This window comes from Arachis hypogaea, chromosome 16 (genome assembly GCF_003086295.3).
Source record: "Arachis hypogaea cultivar Tifrunner chromosome 16, arahy.Tifrunner.gnm2.J5K5, whole genome shotgun sequence".
NCBI lineage: Eukaryota > Viridiplantae > Streptophyta > Magnoliopsida > Fabales > Fabaceae > Arachis > Arachis hypogaea.
The window spans coordinates 108091723-108114582 of NC_092051.1; positions in this window are offsets into that span (position 1 = coordinate 108091723).

A 22860-nucleotide genomic window follows, 5' to 3' on the forward strand; every position below is an offset into this window, starting at 1 on the left:
CATCAGCGTATAAAATATCCGCTCATCAGCGTGCGCATCGCTGGCCGAATTTCCTTTCCACGCGTGCGCGTCAGGTTCGTGCTCGCGTCATTGTACAGATTCGCTTCCACGGGTACGCGTCAGGAACGCGCACGCGTCGCTGTGATTTTCTCTGTTTCGCACGCACACGTGAGCCATGCGTGCGCGTCACTTCTCGCTGGTTGTCTCCTTTATTTCATGTGCTCCTTCCATTTTTGCAAGCTTCCTCTCCATTCTCTAAGCCATTCCTTCCCTATAAAGCCTGAAACACTTAACACATAGATCACGGCATCGACTGGTATAAAGGATAAATTAAAATACACAATTTAAAGGCTTAGGAAGCAGGTTTTCAATCATAGCATAAAACTAGGAAGGAATTGTAAAACCATACAAATAGTATGAATAAGTGAGTGAATAGTTGATAAGAACCACACAAATTAGCACAAGATAAACCACAAAATAGTGGTTTATCAAACTCCCCATACTTAAACATTAGCATGTCCTCATGCTAAGCTCAAGGAGACAAAGAGAATGAATAAGGGATAGTAAGACTCATGAAATGCAACTTATATGTGAATGCAACTATATGCTAAAATGATTCTGCCCACTTGGTTAAAAGCAAACAAGTTCTCCAAGACAAACACAAACCAAATTCCACTAATTCAAATCATACAATAAAAAGCAAGTAAACTTGTAAGAAGAGAGCTCATAAAAGCAGAAAACATAGAATTAAGCATTGAACCCTCACTGGTAATATATGTGCACTCTAATCTCTCTAGTGTATAGGGTAATCACTCTACTCTTCTCTAGTCATAGTTTCTAAACTTTGTTCTTCTCCTAATTAATCAACAAGTATTTAATGTACCAATGCAAACATCATGAGTTCTTTTCAAGGTTGTAATGGGGCTAAGGTAAAGGTGAGGGTATATGTATGGCTAAGTGGGCTATAATTTGAATCTCTGATTAACCTAAGCTCTCACCTATATACACACTCTATATACTTTTAAATTCATGCCTAGCTGCCCAAAATTCTCACTTTTGCATTACATACTCATGCATTAACTTTTCTTTTAACTTGTATCACATATGCATTGATCTTTTCCTTAACTTAGCTTAGCAGTGGGATAATTTTGTCCCCTTATTTATTTACTTATTGAATATTTTTGGATTTTTTTAAATATAAAAGCAAATATAACTTATCAATGCACATGGATTTTTATTTTTTTCTGGTCTCACATGAGTAGGTACCCAAATTCTCAATATTTTATCAATTGTAAAAAAATATATCACATTCCCTTACTAACCCATGTTCCCACTTTTCCCCACACTTAATTAACACACTATCTCTATCCTAAGCTAACCAGAGATTCAATTTGGGGTATTTAATTGTTTTTCTGTTTAAGGCTAGTGATGTGGTAAAATATAGAACAAATGTGGATTAATAGGCTCAAAGTGGGTAACAAGGGTGATTTAAAAGGGTAGGCTTATTTGGGATATGTGAGTTGATAATCAAATAATGGCCTCAATCCTATGCGTGCATATAAATACATTAAACATTGGACATATAGTAGAAACAAAATATAGATTACAATCATAGAGAAGTAAACACACAAGAATAAAAATTTTTATAGTTAAATAATGTAACCATGTAATTAAGCTCAAGTCTCACGGGTTGTGTGTTCTAGCTTAAAACCATGTTCCAAATACAACTTCAAACAAGCTTAACACAAAAATTTTAATTTTAAATTAGTGAAATTTTTTAAAAATAGGGTCTTAAAAAGGACTTATTATTTTTCAACCAAGCAGAACATGCATGCAAATAAAAGAAAATAAAAGAAAATAAATATCCTATTGAAGTTAAGAAAGAGAAATTACCTCCGGAAGTCAGGTACTGACCGACCTCCCTACACTTAAGGCTTTGCACCGTCTTCGGTGCCATCATTCAGGAACAAAGGGGAGCTAGTAGCAGTATCTCTACAACCGGGACCGTCATGACTCCCTGTGCTGGTAAATGAAGTAGAGTCCGGGGTGTCTGGGTCTGTGTCAGGTCTGTGGTTTCCCATAAGCAGCTCCTTGAGGAATGTGAATCGGCGCTGGTTACGGCACTCCCTTAGTGATAAACCCCTATTTTATGATTCATCTTGTGCTCAATTAATTGTTTTTATCAATTCTTCACCCACTTATTCATGTAAATTGCATTGTTTTACTATTCCTTCCTTATTTTATGATATATGTGAAAACATGTTTCCTATGCTTTAAAAATATTAATTTTAATTATCCTTTATTACCATTCAATGCCATGATCTGTGTGTTAAGTAATTTCAAACTTTATAGGGTAGGAATGGCTTAGAGGATAGAAAGAAAACATACAAAAATGGAAGAAAATCACAAAAATGGAGTTTTAAAGAAAAAGCAGCGACGCGCACGCGTGGACGACGCGGATGCGTGCCTTGAGCTGAACGCAAATGACACGTACGCGTGACTGACGCGTACGCGTGACAAGGAAAAACTCCAAATGATGCGAACGTGTGACCCACGCGCACGCGTGACAGACGTCACGTGCAGGAATCTGCAGAAAACACCCTCAGCAATTTCTAGGCCCCTTTTTAACCCAAATCCAAGCCCAGAAACACAAAATAGAAACTAGAGAATAGGGGAATCAACAAGAACAACATATACAACATTCATATTCACAATTTTAAGATTTAGATGTAGTTTTAGAGAGAGAGAGAGGCTCTCTTCTCTCTCTTAGGATTTATGATTAGAATTTCTCTTAAAGGTTAGGTTTACTTCTTCTGCATTCCAAGTTCTATGTTCTATGTTCTTTTAAATCTAGTTTCTCTTATCTACTTTTATTTACTCTATTACTTTAGTTGCTCTATTTCACTTGGTAATTATTTATGTTGTCAAAATTGGCTTATAAACTCTTCATGTTAGATTTGAATATTCTATTTAATACAATTTGAGGTATTTCAGATTTATGATTGCTTTATTCTATTTATAATATAAATAATTTAGATTTTTCTTCCTTTGCTTTGGTGAAGTAATTGGTGACACTTGAGTTATCAAACTCAACTGTTGATTGAAAATTAGAATTTGCTGATTGATTTGGATTCCTCTAAAGCTAGTCTTGCCATAGGAGTTGACTAGGACTTGAGAAATCAAATTAATTAGTCCACTTGACTTTCCTTTATTTAGTAAGGGTTAACTAAGTTGGAGCAATAAACAATTCTTATCACACCTGATAAGGATAACTAGGATGGGATTTCCAGTTCTTATACCGTGCACTGGTGTTCATGATAATTAATTTACTTTATTGCTGATTTATTTTTCTTGTTCCTTATTTCAAAAACCCAAAATTATACCCTTTTCCATAACCAATAATAAATCATACTTCCCTATAATTCCTTGAGAGACGACCCGAGGTTTCAATACTTTGGTTATTAATTTTATTGGGTTTGCTTTAGTGACAAATAATTTTTTGTACGAAAGGATTCTTTGCTGGTTTAGAAACTATACTTACAACACGATTATTTTTATGAATTTCTTTACTGGCAAGAAATCCAATCGTTACTTAGCTTTGCCTTCTGTTCTTGCCGGTCCAACCTCTCAAGTATCTGATGGAGCAGCTGATTTGTTGAAGGTGCTTGTGGTGTGGAAGGAGGAATGTCCTCAGCCGGTTCTGCAGGCTGGTTAGTAGTGGCTGTTGGGGGTCTGATATACTTCCCGTTAGGGATGTACTGATCATCCCATGGAATCATGGCCTTGGTGTCCCCAGCTCTGTAGGATACTCCGGCTGCTGAGACTAGATCTGAAACCAAGACGGGAAAAGGTAAGTTACCCGCAATTTGTATGTGTCCCATTGCATTCCGGATGTGTCTTGGTAAGTTGAGGGGCTGGTCTGTAAGGATACACCAGAGTAGAACAGCCATGTCTGCAGTGAAGGAGGACTCGTGAGTGCTCTGAAAGACGTAATGGGACATAATCTATGCCCATACTCGAGCCTCCAAGGTGAGTGCTGAAGCCAATATCCCTTTAGGTCGGGATTGATGCTATCCATAGATCCATCTGCTGCCAGGTTGTGCGATAACTTTGAGAACGGCGTCCCAGTCAAATTTGTATGTCTGGCGTTTGACAGAGGCTTCTTAAAATGCGTCCAATCCTTCTGGAGCAGGGGGAAGAGCTAAAGCTCGCTGAATGGCCTCTTCAGTTATGGAGACTTACTTCTGATGGACATAGACAGATGATGAGTATTTTGGTGAAAAATGGATTTCTCCCAAAACACACAAATCTAACCGGCAAGTGCACCGGGTCGCATCAAGTAATAAAAACTCACGGGAGTGAGGTCGATCCCACAGGGATTGAAGGATTGAGCAATTTTAGTTTAGTGGTTGATTTAGTCAAGCGAATCAAGATTTGGTTGATGGTTTTGTGACTTGGAGAATTAAATTGCATTGAAGTAAAGAGAACAAGAAATAAATTGCTGAAACTTAAAGAACAAGAAATTAAATGACAGAAACTTAAAGTGCAAGAAATGTAAATTGCGGAATCTTAAAGTGCAAGGAATGTAAATTGCTTGAAATGTAAAGGGGATTGGGACTTGGATTTGCAGAAATTAAGCAAGGAAAAGTTAAACTGCATCAAATAGAAGAGTAAAAGGGAATTGGGATTGAATCGGATATGAAGCAGAAAAGTAAATGAACATGGAAGGAAAGAAACAGAATGTAAATTGGGGATTTGGATCTCAGGACCCAGAGACTAGAAAACTGAGTCTAGATCTCAATGCCTTCCTAGATCCAATAAGAACAATTGCAAAGGAATTGTAAATTGCAAGAGAATAGATGAGAATCAAGTAACAGAAACGGAAATTCAAATTCAGTAAATAAAGCAGAGAGATCCAAGATTGAGATTGAAACAGAATTTCTTCAATTCTCCAATCCAAGATCCAAGATAATTGTAATTGAAATTGAAAGCAATAAAACTGAGAGAAAGAGAAGTGAATTCTCCTTCCCAAGACAAAGAAATTAAAGTTCACTCAATAACAAAAGCTCTCCGAAAACTCTTATGAAAATTCCAAAAGAAAAGCTCCCCGAAGAACTTGAATTCTATCCTATTTATACACTTTCTTAAAATGATCTTCAAGCCTTGAGTTGGGCCTTTGCTCATGGTGGAATTGGGTTGAAAGAGGCCTTGGTTGATTGCTCTTGAAGTTTGGAGAAGAACCAAAGTGAACCGATTGAACCGGTTTTGAGGTTAGCAAAAGTTGGACCAAAAGTTTGAGCCAAAGTTAGGGGTCTAACTTTGGCTCCAACTTTTCATATCAGCTAGCACATTTTGCTGATATCAACGTTGGTGCCAACGTTAGGGGTCTAACTTTGACCCTAACGTTGGCCTTGCTTAGTGTGCTAGTGGCGCCAACGTTAGCCACCAAGTTAGGGGGCTAACGTTGGCGCCACTAGCACACTAAGCAAGGCCAACGTTAGGGTCAAAGTTAGACCCCTAACGTTGGCACCAACGTTGATATCAGCAAAATGTGCTAGCTGATATGAAAAGTTGGAGCCAAAGTTAGACCCCTAACTTTGGCTCAAACTTTTGGTCCAACTTTTGCTAACCTCAAAACCGGTTCAATTTCACTTATTCCATTGTCTCCTCTTTACTCCTAGCCATTCCTTCTTGCTTCAACCCTTCTCCAAGCTTTCTTCACCTATCATTAATCAACCAAACTCATCAAAGCTATGCTCAAAATCATGAGATATTCATTCTTTCACAATATGCAACAAATATAGCATAAAACCTCATGAAATGGCATGAATTCATATATGGTTGATTCAATCAAGGGAAACATGAAAATCTACTCAATTAGCTTGCTTGTAGCTCAAGAAAGTGCATAATTCTAATGAAAACAAAAGAAAAAGACTAGTTAAAATAGGCTAAGATGGCTTGTCATCAACAGACTGCAGGGTTGGCATGTGAAAATTGGAGTAGAATTCAACTACCCATGATAGGTTAACCTGCCGTGGCTGTTTCTGTAGGAATCCCCATTGTCTTTGCTCAATGCGGGGCTCAACAAATTTAACAATGTTGGTCGGAAGGATCAGGAGGTGCTCATTGTTATAGTTTCTTTCAGCCAGAATGGGAACATCTGCTCACAGTAGCGGTTAGTAAACCGCGCAGTGTCCTTTGTTGGAAAACCTTTCTCTTTTTCATCGACCTTGATGATCCTCTTGATTCGTTTTGTTGAGGGCTTTACTGCTGTTGAAGATGGCTCTGTCACTAGTGCTCTTTTTGTTCCTTTCCTTGCTGGTAATTTGGGAGTAGCTTTCTCTTTACCCTTCTTGGTGGCCATCCTGATAAGGAAAAAAGAAAGTAACACGTGAAGCTAAGGTTTTGAGCAAGGAAGAGGACAGGGCAAATGATAATCTATGCACAGTAAAGAAGGATGTCGTTTACACATGGTCACGACTACAGGTGAAAAGTTCATCAATGAAAAATAGCAAGTGAATGTGATGGCAAATATATGCAAGATGTTTATTGGCATGCTGGCAAAGGCATGAGTAGCATAGATCAAGCATTAAAACCCTAATTTGATTATCAAGTCTTTGAAACTAACAATCTGTTTGTATTGACAATTATGTTCAATGAATAATGAATAAAAAGGGGTTTTGTGAAAAATAGGCATGAGTAGTAGAATAGAATAATATAAAAATAATGCACAATGCCATACATGCTTTTTCACAACCACTTAGCATGCATGGTAAATATGTTGTTGAAAGTATTAAATTGAACATGCAAGCAACCCTTTAAGAAGTAATATAGAATTGTCAAACAATTCCTTAATAATCCACAAGCAAAATATAGAAAAAAATTACCCAAATAAATTTCCAACACCAATTAAAAGGGTTTAAAAAGAAAAAGAAAGAAAAAGAAAACATAGATAATGAAAGTAAAAAGAAAAAGAAGAAGAAAACATAAATAAAGATAAAATAGTAATAATTGAAAAGTAAAGAGGGAAGAAGAAGATAAAAGAACCTTGATGATGATTGTGAAGAAGAAAGAAGGGGGAAAGAAAGTAAAAAAAATGAGAAGGAGTAAAGAAGAAAGAAATAAGAAGGGAGAAGAGAAAAATAGGATTGAGGAAAAGATAAGATATCTGGCACTGATCTAGTAAAACTGTGCGTCGCATGTGACGCGGACGCGTGGGTCACGCGTTCGCATGAGTTGCAAAATTTTCAAGTGACACGGACGCATCGGTCACGTGGACGCATGACTTGATTTGTGCTAGTGGCACGAGAGCAGCCTCGTGTTCGCACAACTTTCTGTCTCTAACGCATATTGCCAAAAGTTAGGGTGACGCGTGCACGTGGGTGACGCGCACGCATGAATGGCCTTACTTTGAAAGATGATGCGGACGCGTGGGGCACAGGTTCGCGTGATGGGGCTTTGTGCTTTTAGCACAATTCCAGCCCCACTCCATCCTAACTCTCTGCCATGTACCCATTTATGTCGATTTCGCAGGGTCACGTGTGCGCGTGAGTGACGCGGACGCGTGGGAGGCTATTTTCGCAAACGACGCAGTCGCGTCAGGGACGCGTTCGCGTGGTCGCGTTGGTGCCAAAGGCACGCTTCCAGCCACGCTCCCACATGACTTTCTGTTCAATTCCCCTTTTTGTCGTATGCACATATGGCGCGGACGCGTCAGCGATGCTTGCGCGTCGTGTGCATTTCCATTTTTTTTATTTTTTTATTTTTTTATTTTTTTTATGCAGTATGCAGGATGCAAAATGCAGAATGCAGATGACTATGCAGAAATTATGAATGAACACGAATGAAAATAAAATAAAATAAAATAAAACTAAGAACAAAAAGGAAGGAATATACCATGGTGGGTTGTCTCCCACCAAGCACTTTTCTCTAACGTCCTTAAGTTGGACGGTCCACTAGCTCAGTCTTCTGTTGTGGGTGGATCTTCCAAGAGGAAGATCTCTAGCTCCTTGTTTTTCTTCATCTTCTCACCATGATATAGCTTTAAGTGATGTCCATTGACCTTGATGAAGTTGGATCTTGAAGGATGACTTAGGTGAAAGACTCCGTATGGCTCTGCCTTCTCTACTCTGTAGGGACCTTCCCATCTGGATCTCAGCTTACCTGGCATGAGCCTCAGCCTAGAGTTGTAAAGGAGAACCAACTCCCCAAGTTTGAACTCTCTCCTTTTGATGTGTTGTCATGTACAACCTTCATTTTCTCTTTGTATCGCCTGGAATTATCATATGCTTCTAGGCGTAGATTTTCTAACTCTTGTAGCTGCATTTTCCTTTCAGCTCCTGCTTTCTCAAATTCCACGTTGATCTCTCTCACCACCCAGAATGCTTTGTGTTCTATCTCTACTGGGAGGTGACATGCTTTTCCATAAACCAAGCGGAAGGGACTCATTCCTATAGGTGCTTGTATGCAGTCCGATATGCCCAAAGCGCATTTTGTAACCTGGTGCTCTAGTCCTTCCTATGAGGCTTGACTATTTTCTCCAGGATACGCTTTATCTCTCTGTTAGACACTTTCACTTGTCCATTAGTCTGCGGGTGGTAGGCTGTGGCTACCTTGTGAATAACGCCATGCTTCTTCAATAGAGTGGTCAGTCTCCTGTTACAGAAATGGGTGCCTTGATTGCTCACGATTGCTCATGGTGATCCAAAGCGACAGATAATATGGTTTCTAACAAAAGAGATAACAGTGTTAGCATCATCAGCATGGGTAGGAATTTCTTCCACCCATTTAGAAATATAATCTACAGCTAACAATATATATGAGAAACCGCTCGAGTTTGGAAACGAACCCATGAAGTCAATGCCCCAAACATAAAAAATCTCACAGAACAACATAATTTGTTGGGGAATCTCATCCCTCTTGGATATGTTACCAAACCTTTGGCATGGAGAACAAGATTTACAAAAAGCAGTAGCATCTTTAAAAAGAGTGGGCCACCAGAATCCACAGTCTTGGATTTTTCTAGCTGTCCTTTGAGGACCAAAATGTCCACCACTCTCAGATGAGTGGCAGGCCTCTAAAATGGACTGAAATTCTGATTGAGGCACACATCTCCTAATTATCTGGTCAGCACTATACCTCCACAAATAGGGATCATCCCATATATAATATTTGGACTCGCTTTTCAGCTTGTCCCTCTCGTGCTTAGTAAAATTGGGAGGAAAAGTATGGCTGACTAGATAATTAGCTACAGGTGCATACCAAGGAACTACTTATTACATGCAAGCTGTCAAAAGGAAAAGCATCGTTGATAGGAGTGGAGTCATCTTTAATGTACTCAAGGCGACTCAAGTGATCCGCCACTAAATTCTGAGAACCACTCCTATCCTTAATTTCTAAATCAAATTCTTGTAGCAGCAATATCCATCGTATTAGCCTTGGTTTGGACTCTTTTTTGGCTAATAAATACTTTAGAGCGGCATGGTCTGTGTACACTACCACCTTAGTACCAAGAATAAGCTCAGAATTTATCCAGAGCAAAAATAATAGCAAGAAGCTCTTTTTCAGTGGTAGTGTAATTAGACTGAGCAGCGTCTAATGTCTTGGAAGCATAAGCAATTACGAAAGGATCCTTACCTACGTGCTGGGCCAGCGCCTCTCCTACAGCATGGTTGGAGGCATCACACATAATCTCAAAGGGCTGGCTCTAGTCTGGTCCTCTCACAATTGGAGCTTGAGTCAAGGCGATCTTCAGCTTATCGAATGCCTCTATGCAGTCCTCACTCAGTTCGAATTCTACATCCTTCTGCAGAAGTCTGGATAAGGGCAGTGCTACCTTACTGAAGTCCTTGATGAATCTCCGGTAGAAACCTGCATGGCCAAGGAACGAACGAACTTCCCTCACGGAGGAGGGATATGGTAGACTAGAAATGACATTTATCTTTGCTGGATCTACATAGATACTAGTATTAGAGACAACATGTCCTAGTACAATACCTTGTTTGACCATAAAATGACACTTTTCAAAATTTAAAACAAGGTTTGAACTGACACACCTGTCTAATACTCTAGATAAACTATCCAAGAAAAGGCTAAAGGAATCACCATATACACTAAAATAATCCATAAAAACCTCCATACAATTCTCAATAAGATCAGAGAAAAGACTCATCATGCACCTTTGGAAAGTAGCTGGTGCATTGCACAAGCCAAAGGGCATTCTCTTGTAAGCATAAGTCCCAAAGGGACATGTAAAAGTAGTCTTTTCCTGATCTTCAGGAGCTATATGAATCTGGAAATAGCCTGTGTAACCATCTAGAAAGCAATAATATGATTTACCTGACAGGCGATCCAGCATTTGATCAATGAATGGCAGGGGGTAGTGATCCTTACGAGTAGCCTGGTTGAGGCGCCTGTAATCAATGCAAACCCTCCAGGCATTCTGTACTCTGGTTACTATGAACTCTCCTTGCTCACTCTTCACTGTTGTGACTCCAGACTTCTTGGGCACCACTTGTACTGGGCTAACCCATTCACTGTCTGAGATGGGGCAGATGATATCTGCCTCAAGTAATCTGGTCAATTCCTTCTTGACAACCTCTAAGATAGTGGGATTCAGTCTTCTTTGGGGTTGACGGACATGCCTTGCTCCCTCTTCTAGAAATATTCTGTGCTCACAAACTTGAGAGTTGATGCCTACTATATCTGCCAAGCTCCACCCAATTGCCTTCTTGTGTCTTCTCAACACACTAAGCAACTGCTCCTCTTGTTGGGAAGTGAGTTCTCTTGCAATGATGACTGGGAGCTTTGGTATAAAAATTATTGTCGGTCTAGATTTTCTTCTTACAGAAAAGAATTACTTCGTTGTAAGCATAGCTCCAAACCAACAAACAACTCTCACATCAAATTAAGTTGAGTTGTCACATGTACAAACCCCAACAAAAATTTACCGAAGTATTCGGACTCCAGGTCATCTCCCTAGGAAAACAATGTAATGCTTAGTTATTGGCTATGAAGGGGTAAAAGGGGAATTTTTGGTTCATGAGAGGGCAAGAAAAATAGAATTAGCAAGCGAATAAAGAAAGCAAAATAAAGAACTCTTGGCTAAGATTTGGGGTAATTCAGATCACCATCCTTGTCAACAAACCGAATATTGATAATCATGAGAGGCCAATCTATTAAGTCTACTTCCCAAAAGCTTTAAGTACGTAACATTTACTCCTAAGCTTGAAGTACGTCAAATAGATTTGATCACATCTACCCTTAAGTCCTAACCTACTTACTAATTTACTTAGTAGTGGGTTAGCGTCAATGGATGTCAAATTGATCACTATGGGTTCTCAAATCACCAAATCAATCATACCCAATGACTCAAGATTACCCAATTCCCTTGGCTTAGGCCAAGAGTTGACAAAACTACTCAGAAATTAAAGGGATCATTTCATCAAACACATAGAGTGCAATAAAGATAAGCATCATAAATTGTAAGAATAATAAAATCTAACAACTACTAAGTACAAGAAAAGTAAGATCACAATTCAATTCATCAATAAAAAGGAACATCAACATTAAATTGCATTAAAAGTAAACCAAATCCAACATGAGTTCATCGTCATAAAAGAGAGCAAAGTGAGAAATTAACATCACAATTAAGAAAACCAAGATGTAAGAATGAGAAATTATAAAAGAAACAAGATGAGATCAAGTAATTGAACTTGAATTTAAGATAATCTACCCTAATCCTAACCTAATTCTAGAGAGAAGAAGGAGCTTCTCTCTCTAGAAAACTAACTAAAGGCTCATGTTGGCTAAACTAATTGCTCCCCCTTTGCTTGGACTTTAATTCTGCAGGAAATACACTCAGAAACAAGTTGGACTTGGGCCTGGGCAGCTCAGAAATCGCCCCTAGCGTTTTGCCTTCAAGTGGGCCATGTAAGAGTATTGGCGCATGCGCGTCATATGCGCGTGCGCGTCGATTGGCAATTTCTCCATCCGGGCGGAAGCGGCATGTACGCGTGCGTGTCTATGGGTGAGATCTCTTTTGCGCGTGCGCGCCTTGTGCGCGTGCGCGTCCTTTGATGCACTCCCAATCTTTGTTTCTTCATGCCTTCTCCCTTTTGTATGCTTTTTTACTCATTTCTCCCATCCAATACTTGCCTTATAACCTGAAATCACTCAACACACACATCAAGGCATCGAATGGAATTAAAATGAATCAAAATTACCAATTTAGGGCCTAAAAAGCATGTTTTTACACTTAAGTAAAATTCAAGGGAGAATCACAAAACCATGCTATTTCATTGAATAAATGTGGAAAAAGGTTATAAAATCCCCCAAAATAAGCACAAGATAAATCACGAAATTGGGGTTTATTAAATCTCCCCACACTTAAACTAAGCATGTCCTCATGCTAAAATCAAGAAGAAGCAAAGGATATTAACATTTATTCAATGCAACTACTAAATGCAATCTATCTATATGCAATCTATTTACATGATGCAATGGCTTAGTCAAAACAAATCAATCTCCAAAAATACACATACATGCACAAGGGCCAAGGTATTAGCAATCAAGCAAACCACAATTGGATCGAATCATTAAAAGAGTTCACAAACTTGCAAGAAAAGATGATCATGGGTGGAAACATGTAATTGAGCGATCGAACCCTCACCGGATATGTATTCGCTCTAGTCACTCAAGTGTATGGGGTTGATTCACTCAATTCTCTCCTAATCATGTTTTCCAAGATTTTTTTTCGTCTAACAATCAACAATTATTTCATGCATGTAATGGGGTCAAGGTAGGATGCATATGGTCAAGTGAACTTGAGATTTGAATCTTTGATTGACTTAAACTTCCCACCTAACCTATGACAACCTAAACAATTCTAAACAAACCTAGCTATCCATTCTTCACTTTTCACACACGCATGTATTTTCTTTTAATTACCCTACATATGCATTGACTTTATGAAACCTTAAACTTTGGGACCCTTTGTTCCCTTTTCGCTGCAAAATAAATTTTTATTATTATTATTATTATTATTATTATTATTATTATTATTATTATTATTATTATTATTATTATTATTATTATTATTATTATTATTATTTTATTTTTTTTTAGAACATCAATACATATGGTTTACATATGATTAATACATGGGTATGCATCCATTTCCTAAAAATTTTCAATAGAAACATAAATACACTTTTATCTCTAACCAATGTATCCAACCTTCCAAAAATCAAGTAATGAACACTCTCACTAGCCTAAGCTAATCAAAGATCCAAACAAGGGACATTTATTGTTTTTCACTTAAGCTTGTAATGTGCTACAATTATGAACAAATGGGTAAGCATAGGCTCAAAATTGGTTAACAATGGAAGATAAAAGGTAGGCTATTTGGGTAAGTGAGCTATTTGAACAATGGCCTCAATCATATAATTACATGTATACACAAAATAATGGACATAAAGAATCAAACTAATCAAAGATTACAATCATAGGAAGAGAGTGATGCACACAAGAATGAAAATAAGTGGTCATAGGATGTAACCACACAATTAGGCTTAAATCTCACATGCTTGTGTTCTTTGCTCAAAACATGATCCACAAGTATATAGTTCAAGCAAGTTCTAAAAAAAAATTTTCAACCAATTGGGTGGTACCCTAAAAATGAATTTCTTGAAAATTTTCATCATATTGACTAAGCTTATTCTAATGCAATATTGTGATTTAGAAAAATTCTAAAAAAATTTTCCTAGTTTATCCCTTTTTCAATCAAAACACAATCCTTATATAAAAAGGTCAACTAGATTTTTAACAATCCAAAACACTTTTCTAATCACAATCAACAACTAAGATGCAAAACATATATATATATATATATACTAAAAGTGTGCAACTACCGAAACAAGAGCATCTACAATAGCAAATATATACAGTCATCCCAAAATGATCTAAAAGATAAAGTGCAAAATAAAATAAAGTAGCAGAAAACATAAATAGATGTCCGAAAGTTCACCACATAAATGTAAACACTGGTCACGAACGGTGACCTCCCCATACTTTAGAATCAAGCATCGTCCTCGATGCTACTGCTGAAGCTCGGGATGGGGGTCAACAATCGTGCCGGGCTCCTCAAGCTCAGGCTGTGGGACTAGGTCTGGCTGCGGCCCTGGATGTGGCTGTGGATCCTCAGGAGGCTGCTGGACCTCAGTGGTGGCCTGTGTCTCTGGAGGTGCATCCTGATGGATCGGCTCCTCAACCAGCTCCTCTTCCTGTTCCTGCTCGTCGAAAGCTGGAAAGTTTGGGAGCGGCGGTAGCTCGATGTCCTGTGATACAAACACCTGGTCGATGCGATTGAGACGTCGCATGACACGACACTCGAAGCGCTCCATGAAGCGAAGAAGGTGCTGCACCAACAGATAAGTCGGCTCAGGTACTAGTGGTGGTGGTGGTAAGGATGCTGCGGCTGCTGAAGTAGAAGGGGGTCCTGTGACTGCTGCTGACGATGACAGCTGAGCTGCCACCTCCACTGCTCTGGCTCGTGAACGGCGTTTGGGTGGGGGCTTCTCGTGCACCCACCCACCCCATGGAATGGTAGTCTCCTTGTCATCATCATTTGGGGGTGGTGGTGTCATATCATCATCCTCCCACGGGACACCTGCCAGCTCGATCATGCTGGTGACCAGTGTAGGAAAGGGTAGCAAGCCGCGAATATGAGCTCTCCACATACTATGTCTGACCAGTCGGGGGAAATTTACCTCTTTCTCTTCCATCACACACCCAATCAGAACCAGCATATCCATCGGGATCTCTGAAAAGTGAGTGGTGGGGAAAACATAGTGGGCGAAGATATGCTGCCAGGTCTTGGCCTCCCTCGTCAGATAAGCAAAGCGCATCCCCTTAGGCTTCTTGTTGTTCGAATCCATCACCCAGGGAGCGTCTGGTGTGGCAATCACGCACTTAAGCACCTCATAGTCAAAGGTCATGGAGAGGATAGCTACCTCTGTCTGCCTATAGGCGCAGGTCTCATCAGGATGATGGTGGCAGCGCAGTGCATCTCTAATAGCCTCCTCAGTGATCATAATCTCTCTACCCCTCAGCTGAACTGAATCAATATTGGCTCGGAAGAAGTTGCAATAAAATTCTCTCACCCACGAAGTGTTCACCCTCCCCAAATCTCTATCAACAAAGTCCAATCCTAACTCCAGAATTCGGGTGTTAATGGCACGCCTCACATCATTGGGAAGAAGCAGTTTCTTCTCAATGTTCAAATTTTTCTTCCGGAAGTTGGAGAAGCGAAGTTCACAATAGATGTTTGGGAATTTTACTTGGTCAGTAGATGGTAGCAACTGGTTTTCCCTATCCACCTCATTCAGCAGATTCTTAGCATAATTTGCATGGGAAAAGGGGGTAGAGGCCTTAGAGCGCTTCCTCTTTTTGGAAGTAGTGGCTATAGCCTTTCCTTTATCCGAAATCCTGAAAAACAGAGATGATACAATATAAGCAGATAGCCAAATAGATACAAAGCACTCAAAGCAAAGCATATTCATGAAGTGAATCAAAGAAAGGAGATTTCTTGGAATACAAGCAAACAGAATTCGGAATGCAGGTCAGACTTCCGACCAAGAATTCAAACCATATTTTGCACATTACTTGCTCATCAAGCTTAGGAAACACCATATCCAAAATAATGATAAAAAGAGTTAGGTTGAAAACTAAAAGAAATTAGTTGGTTAAATAAGTTAAAGTTAGAAATCAGTTTGAAAATCAGTGATATGGTGGTTACTAGTTCAATTCAAAAGAGAATACACGAAATAAGAATATAAACATGTTCACAATCACGAAATGCATCAAGTCATTGATGGTGAAATATGGTATAGCTAGAAAACAACTAATATGGAACAAACCATCAATCAATGCAATGATCACTAGAGTCAAATGAACTTGTGTTGGTTAAGTCAAATCATAAAAAAAAAATCAATCAAGAATTTTTTTTCAACACTAAATTCAATAATGCATACAAGTTACAAGCTGAGAAAAAAGTGAAAAACCTTATGGTCTATGTGGCTTAATGTCAATTATGCATGAACATGTGAATCAATTAGCCTCACAGATTAAAAACTTTCAACTTGTATGTTTATGCAAAAGAGGTCTGACATTTTAAGGAAGTCACAAATTATGGTCAATTAGAAAATTCATTCAAACTATTCAATGCCTATACACAAATCATCATGCATAACAAGCAAAGAGTATAAGCAAGACCAAAACTTGTTCTTGCGGATTTTCCAAGACCATTTAGGTAACAAAGTGCTAATTGAAACAGAAATTATCAACTAGAGTTTGCTACACCAATTTAAGCATTGTTAGTTCATGGAACATGGTTAAGAAAAATCTGGCAGCATCTCAGCAGTAAATTGGCTATTTCCAAGTTTAAATAGCAAATCAGGTTCCATATGAGTTCATCAACACTTGAAAATACAAACCGTATATATGAATTCACATGGATGGAGCAAACAACCAATAATGCAGCAGCAAATCAAATAGTACAAAGAACAGTAGTAGTTGCTTCATTAATCAAACATAAGCAAGCAGCATCACATATCAAATGAACACAGAACAATCCAAGAGAACAGAGCAATTCAGCAAAACAGAACAAATTCAGACAGCAGCAAAGATTTCAATTAATCCTAAATCCACTACTTAGCCCAGATTCGCTAACCACCTAAATTAAACTAAACTAACTAACTAAGATAATCTAACTAAACTAACAAAACTATCATAAAGCAGAAAAAGGGAAGCAGAACAGGGGAGGCAGAAACCTGGGAAGACAGAGACTGAATGGAGCGGATGAAGGGAAGGTGCAGCACAAAGGAGTGAGTTGGCCAGAGCGAACGGCGGTCTGGTGGCACCGTGGAGCTTGCGCCAGCGACAATGGGGGTCGCGGCTGTGCTCGTGGCGGAGCAAGGGCTGGATACGAGAGAAAACAGAGAAGAGATGATTGAGTGGGAGAGAAGGAGAGCGAGGGTTGAGGGCGCGCACGGCGACGGCGGCGGTGGTGTGCCGGAGGGCTCGCCGGTTATGGGGAGGGAAGGTGGTTCTGAAGGAGGGAGAAGAGGGAGAGACGTTAGAGAAGAGAGGGAGCTGGGGGCGCGTCTGTGTTAGGGATTTTGTGTCCCTGGTTAAATGGGATTTTTAAATCCACACGGGCGCACACCGTGCGCATCCGCGTGGGTGACAGAAATAGGGAAGTGACGCGGGGGAGCCATACGCGCCTACGCGTAGATGGGAGAATTAGGGATCGGCGCGAACGCATACAGTGCGTGTCCGCGCGGGTGTGCTGGGCCTAGAGGCACAAAAGAGGTCCAGAGTTGGCACAACTCTCGGGTCCTTTGGCCTGGGTGATGCTAAAACGCATCGACGCGCGCGCGCACTGTGAGCTTGCGCGTGGATGGCTTGAACTTATGGAGTGGATGCGGAGGCGCCAAGTACGCCAACGCGTGGGTAGTGAAACAAGGAGTGGAATCCACTTCCTGATCATTCTCCTTCAACTCTCCGTTTACTTTCGCAACTTTACTTCCTTTTTAACATCCTTTATGAGCTCAACATATCCCAAATATCTATCCACTACTTCCTTTTGTTCGCTAATCTCTATCTTCTCCTCTTGTTGTACTTCTTGCTTCAACTCTTCTTCTCCACCTTGGAGCTTCAAGTTTATTCCCTCGCTAGGCTCCTTGATAGTTTCTCCGCATTCAACAATGGAAGTACTCAGGGTACACGATCCTAGGTGAGATGTTAGGTGATTCACGACTTCTACCATGCTAGCTATCCTTGCTTTTAGCTCCTTAAACTTAGTTTCATCCTCCTCTTGTTGCCTTAAGATGCGATATTTGAGGTCTCTCAGTTCCAATATGAAGGCTTCATCGGGAGGTGGTGGTGAAAGATAGAGTTCAGTGTTTGAGGAAAGATTGTGAATGTTGGAAGGTGGTTCATATTGGGGGAATTCTTGAGGTGGTGTATGCGAATTTTGTGGTTCTTGGGAGTATTGGTATGGGGATGGTGGTTGTTCTAGATGTGATTCAAATGGTGGTTGATATGGTGTGTATGAGTTATGGTCATATGGAGTTGAATGGTGATGTGAGACTTGTGAGTATGGTGTGTGGCTATATTGAGGAATGGGATCACATGCATATGATGATTGTGGTTGACAACAACAATGAGGGTCATCACACACATTGGATTGATACACATTAGGATCAGGATTATACCCATAGGAGTACGTAGGAGGTTGTTGCCATGAAGGTTGTTCATAAGCTTGAGGTTCCTTCCATCCTTGAATTCCAAACCCTTGATGTATATCCTCATTTGAGCTTTCATTTCCTACAACATAGTTTGAACTACACTCATAGCCAAAAGGATGAGAATTCATAGTGAAAGAAAAAATAAAAACAAAGAACAATAAGAAACAAAGAAGATAAAATCCTAACTAGTAAAAACTAGCAAACAAACCAAAATTCAAGCTATTCACAATATATACAATAGCCAATACATAGCACCATTGTGTCCCCGGCAACGGCGCCATTAATTTGATCGCAAAAATTGTTGTTGGTCTAGATTTTTTTCTTATAGAAAAGAATTACTTCGTTGTAAGCATAGCTCCAAACCAACAAACAACTCTCACATCAGATTAAATTGAGTTCTCACATGTACAAACCACAATGAAAATTTACCGAAGTATTCGGACTGCGGGTCGTCTCACTAGGAAAACAATGTAATGCTTAGTTATTGGCTATGAAGGGGTAAAAGGGGGATTTTTGGTTCATGAGAGGGCAAGAAAAATAGAATTAGCAAGAAAATAAAGAAAGCAAAATAAAGAACTCTTGGCTAAGATTTGGGGTAATTGAGATCACCATCCTTGTCAACAAACCAAATATTGATAATCATGAGAGGCCAATCTATTAAGTCTACTTCCCAAAAGCTTTAAGTACGTAACATTTACTCCTAAGCTTGAAGTACGTCAAATAGATTTGATCACATTTACCCTTAAGTTCTAACCTACCTACAAATTAACTTAGTAGTGGGTTAGCGTCAATAGATGTCAAATTGATCACCATGGGTTCTCAAATCACCAAATCGATCATACACAATAACTCAAGATTACCCAATTCCCTTGGCTTAGGCCAAGAGCTGACAAAACTACTCAGAAATTAAAGGGATCATTTCATCAAACACATAGAGTGCAATAAAGGTAAGCATCATATATTGTAAGAATAATAAAATCTAACAACTACTAAGTGCAAGAAAAGTAAGATCACAATTCAATTCATCAATAAAAAGGAACATCAACATTAAATTGCATTAAAAGTAAACCAAATCCAACATAAGTTCATCGTCATAAAAGAGAGCAAAATGAGAAATTAACATCACAATTAAGAAAACCAAGATGTAGGAATGAGAAATTATAAAAGAAACAAGATGAGATCAAGTAATTGAACTTGAATTTAAGATAATCTATCCTAATCCTAATCTAATTCTAGAGAGAAGAGGGAGCTTCTCTCTCTAGAAAACTAACTAAAGGCTCATGTTGGCTAAACTAATTGCTCCCCTTTTGCTTGGACTTTAATTCTGCATGAAATACCCTCAGAAACAAGTTGGACTTGGGCCTGGGCAGCTCATAAATTACCCCCAGCATTTTGCCTTCAAGTGGGCCATGTAAGAGTATTGGCGCTTGCACGCCATGTGCGCGTGCGCGTCGATTGGCAATTTCTCCATCCGCGCGGAAGCGGCATGTACGCGTGCGCGTCTATGGGTGAGATCTCTTTTGCGCGTGCACGCCTTGTGCGCGTGCGCGTCCTTTGATGCACTCCAAATCTTTGTTTCTTCATGTATTCTCCCTTTTGTATGCTTTTCTACTCATTTCTCCCATCCAATACTTGCCTTATAACCTGAAATCACTCAACACACACATCAAGGCATCGAATGGAATTAAAATAAATCAAAATTACCAATTTAGAGCCTAAAAAGTATGTTTTTACACTTAAGAGAAATTCATGGGAGAATCACATAACCATGCTATTTCATTGAATGAATGTGGAAAAAGGTAATAAAATCCCCCAAAATAAGCACAAGATAAATTACGAAATTAGGGTTTATCAAGCTTCTGATCATCCTCAAGGTAAGCATACTTGAGGTGGGGTGGAAGTGGCTTCAACTCCAATTTCTGCTCCTGAGTGGGCACTGGGTCTTCTGAAGCTAGTGATAATGGCAAGTTGTCCTCATTGTGTTCAGAGGGTTTCCCCACACTTGGACCTTGCTCCATGTGTATCTCTTCTAATTCTTCTTGATGGACTGCAGCTACAGTCTCATCAATGATGTCGCACTGGAAGACGGAATGATCTTCCGGGGGATGCTTTATAGCTTCATTCAGATTGAAGCTTATTTCTCGGCCGTCTATCTCAAAAGAATAGGTTCCTAAAAAGGCATCCAGCTTGAACTTTGAAGTCTTCAGGAATGGTCTTCCAAGCAGGATGGATGACGGCTTCCCTGAGTAATTTTGGGGCATCTCCAAGATATAAAAGTCAATGGAAAATGTGAGCCCCTTAATGCTTACCAGCACGTCCTCATCAATTCCAACCACTGTAATAATGCTCTTACCTGCTAACACAAAACAAGCTGCCGACCTTTTTAAAGGAGGGAGCCTCAAAGCATTATATATGGACAAAGGCATTATACTAACACACGCTCCTAAATCACACATGGAGTCAGAAAATATTACACCCCCAATGGTACAGTTAACCATGCATGGTCCTGGGTCACTACATTTTTCAGGTATATCCTCCATTAAAGTAGATATGGAACTACCTAAAGGAATAGTTTCTAGTTCATTAATCTTATCCTTATGTATGCACAGATCCTGTAGAAATTTTGCATATTTAGGTACTTGCTGAATAACATAAAAAAGGGGAACAGTTACCTCAACCTTTTTGAAGATTTCTACCATTTTAGGATCAAGTTCTATCTGTTTCCTGGACTTCCTTGCAAGGTATGGAAATGGGATAGGAATGGCGTCTCTTACAGTTTCAGCTTGCTTGGGTTCTCCACTCCTCGGTTGAGCTGCTTCTTCTTCAACCATGTCTTGCACTTCATCTTCCTCTTCAACATCCTTCACTTCAACCATGTCTGCATCTGGGGCATGTTCTTGTGGGCTTGGCTCCTCCAGATTCCTCTCTTGCAGTGTGGTTCCGGACCTCAAAGTGATGGCATTGATGCCACCCATGGGATTGGGTAAGGGTTGAGAGGGAATTCCACTGGAGCTTGCAGGTTGAGTGTTAGAAGTATTCGATGATCCCATCTGGGAGACGAGAGCTTGTATAGCTGAAGTTAGACCGTTAAGTGTACTTTCCATGGTCTTTTGTCCTTGTGCAAGGGACTAAAGCAACTTGTCAATAGAAGAGGAGGGGTAAGTGATTTGAGGGGCCTGCTGTTGGTTGTTCTGAGGTGCTTGGAATTGCCTTAGGTGAGGAGCTCTGTAAGGCTGGTTCTGGTTCTGCTCTCTGTTGTTGTTATTATTCCACCTCTGATTTTCCTGGTTGTTTCTGCCTCCTCTATTATAGTTGTCCCTCCAGCCATGATTGGAATTATCTCTCCAGCCATGGTTGGAGTTGTCTTGCCAACTTTGGTTATAGTTCCCACCTTGGTTGTAGTTGCTGCCTTGTTGATAGAAGCCTTGATTTGGGTGGTCATAGAATTTGTGAGTAGCTGCCAAAGTGTTGTCCTCTTGTTGGAGCTGTGGATACTCATCAGTAAAATGACTATAATCAGCACATATCCCGCATACACTCTGAGGAACCAGTTGTTGACTATGTTGGGGTGAGGGAGGTTGAGATTGTTGTTGATTCAGATTTATCTACTTCAGTAGATTGGAACCTCTCCCAGAGCTTTAGTGAAAGCAGCAGTCTCACCACTAGAGGACACCTCCGCAACAGTCCTAGGATGGTTGGTCCTATGTCTAGTGTTCTGGGTAGATTCAGCTAGATCAGTGATCAGCTGCCACGCTTCTGTCGCCGTCTTGTACTTCTTCAGAGAGCCAATACTTGTAGCATCTAATGTAGTTTTATCTTGAGGCTTCATACCTTGTGTAAAGTAACTGATCAACACCATCTCATCAATCTTGTGGTGGGGACATGAGCCTAAGAGGTTCCTGAAACGTTCCTAGTATTCGTAGAAGGTCTCTAATTCTCCTTGGATAATGCAGGAGATCTCCTTCCGCAGTCTGTCTGTAACTTCAGCTGGAAAGTATTTGTCCAGGAACTCCCTCCTAAGCGTCTCCCAATTGGTAACTACTGCCTCCGATTGAGTGTAGTACCACTCCCTCGCCTTTTCCTCAAGAGAAAACGGGAAGGCGATTAGCAGAATAGTAGTTTCATCTGCACCATAACGCCTAACAGTAGAACAGGCTATCTGGAAATTCCTGAGGTGCTTTATGGGCTCCTGAGCAGGTAAGCCATGAAACTTGGGTATCAAGTTGATTAGCGACGTCTTCAGTTCAAAATCTGCAGCCAGATCTGGGTGACGCGCTTGATACACTTGCAGGGTAAAATCTGGGGCTCCTGCCTCCTAGAGGGTAATCCTCCTGGGTGCTGCCATGTTACCTGCACGTGAATCAACTGAATCAGTAGTAGAGGAGCTTGTTTCCTCCTCAAATGGCGGGTCAGATTCGCTCTCAGATAAGACTGTTGAATTGGCAATAACCACTTCACCACCCTCAGAGGCTAACCGACGCCAAGCTCGCCTAATACGTGAAAGAGTTCTTTCAATTTCAGGATCAAAAGTGGCTAAGCTCGGATCAGGCAG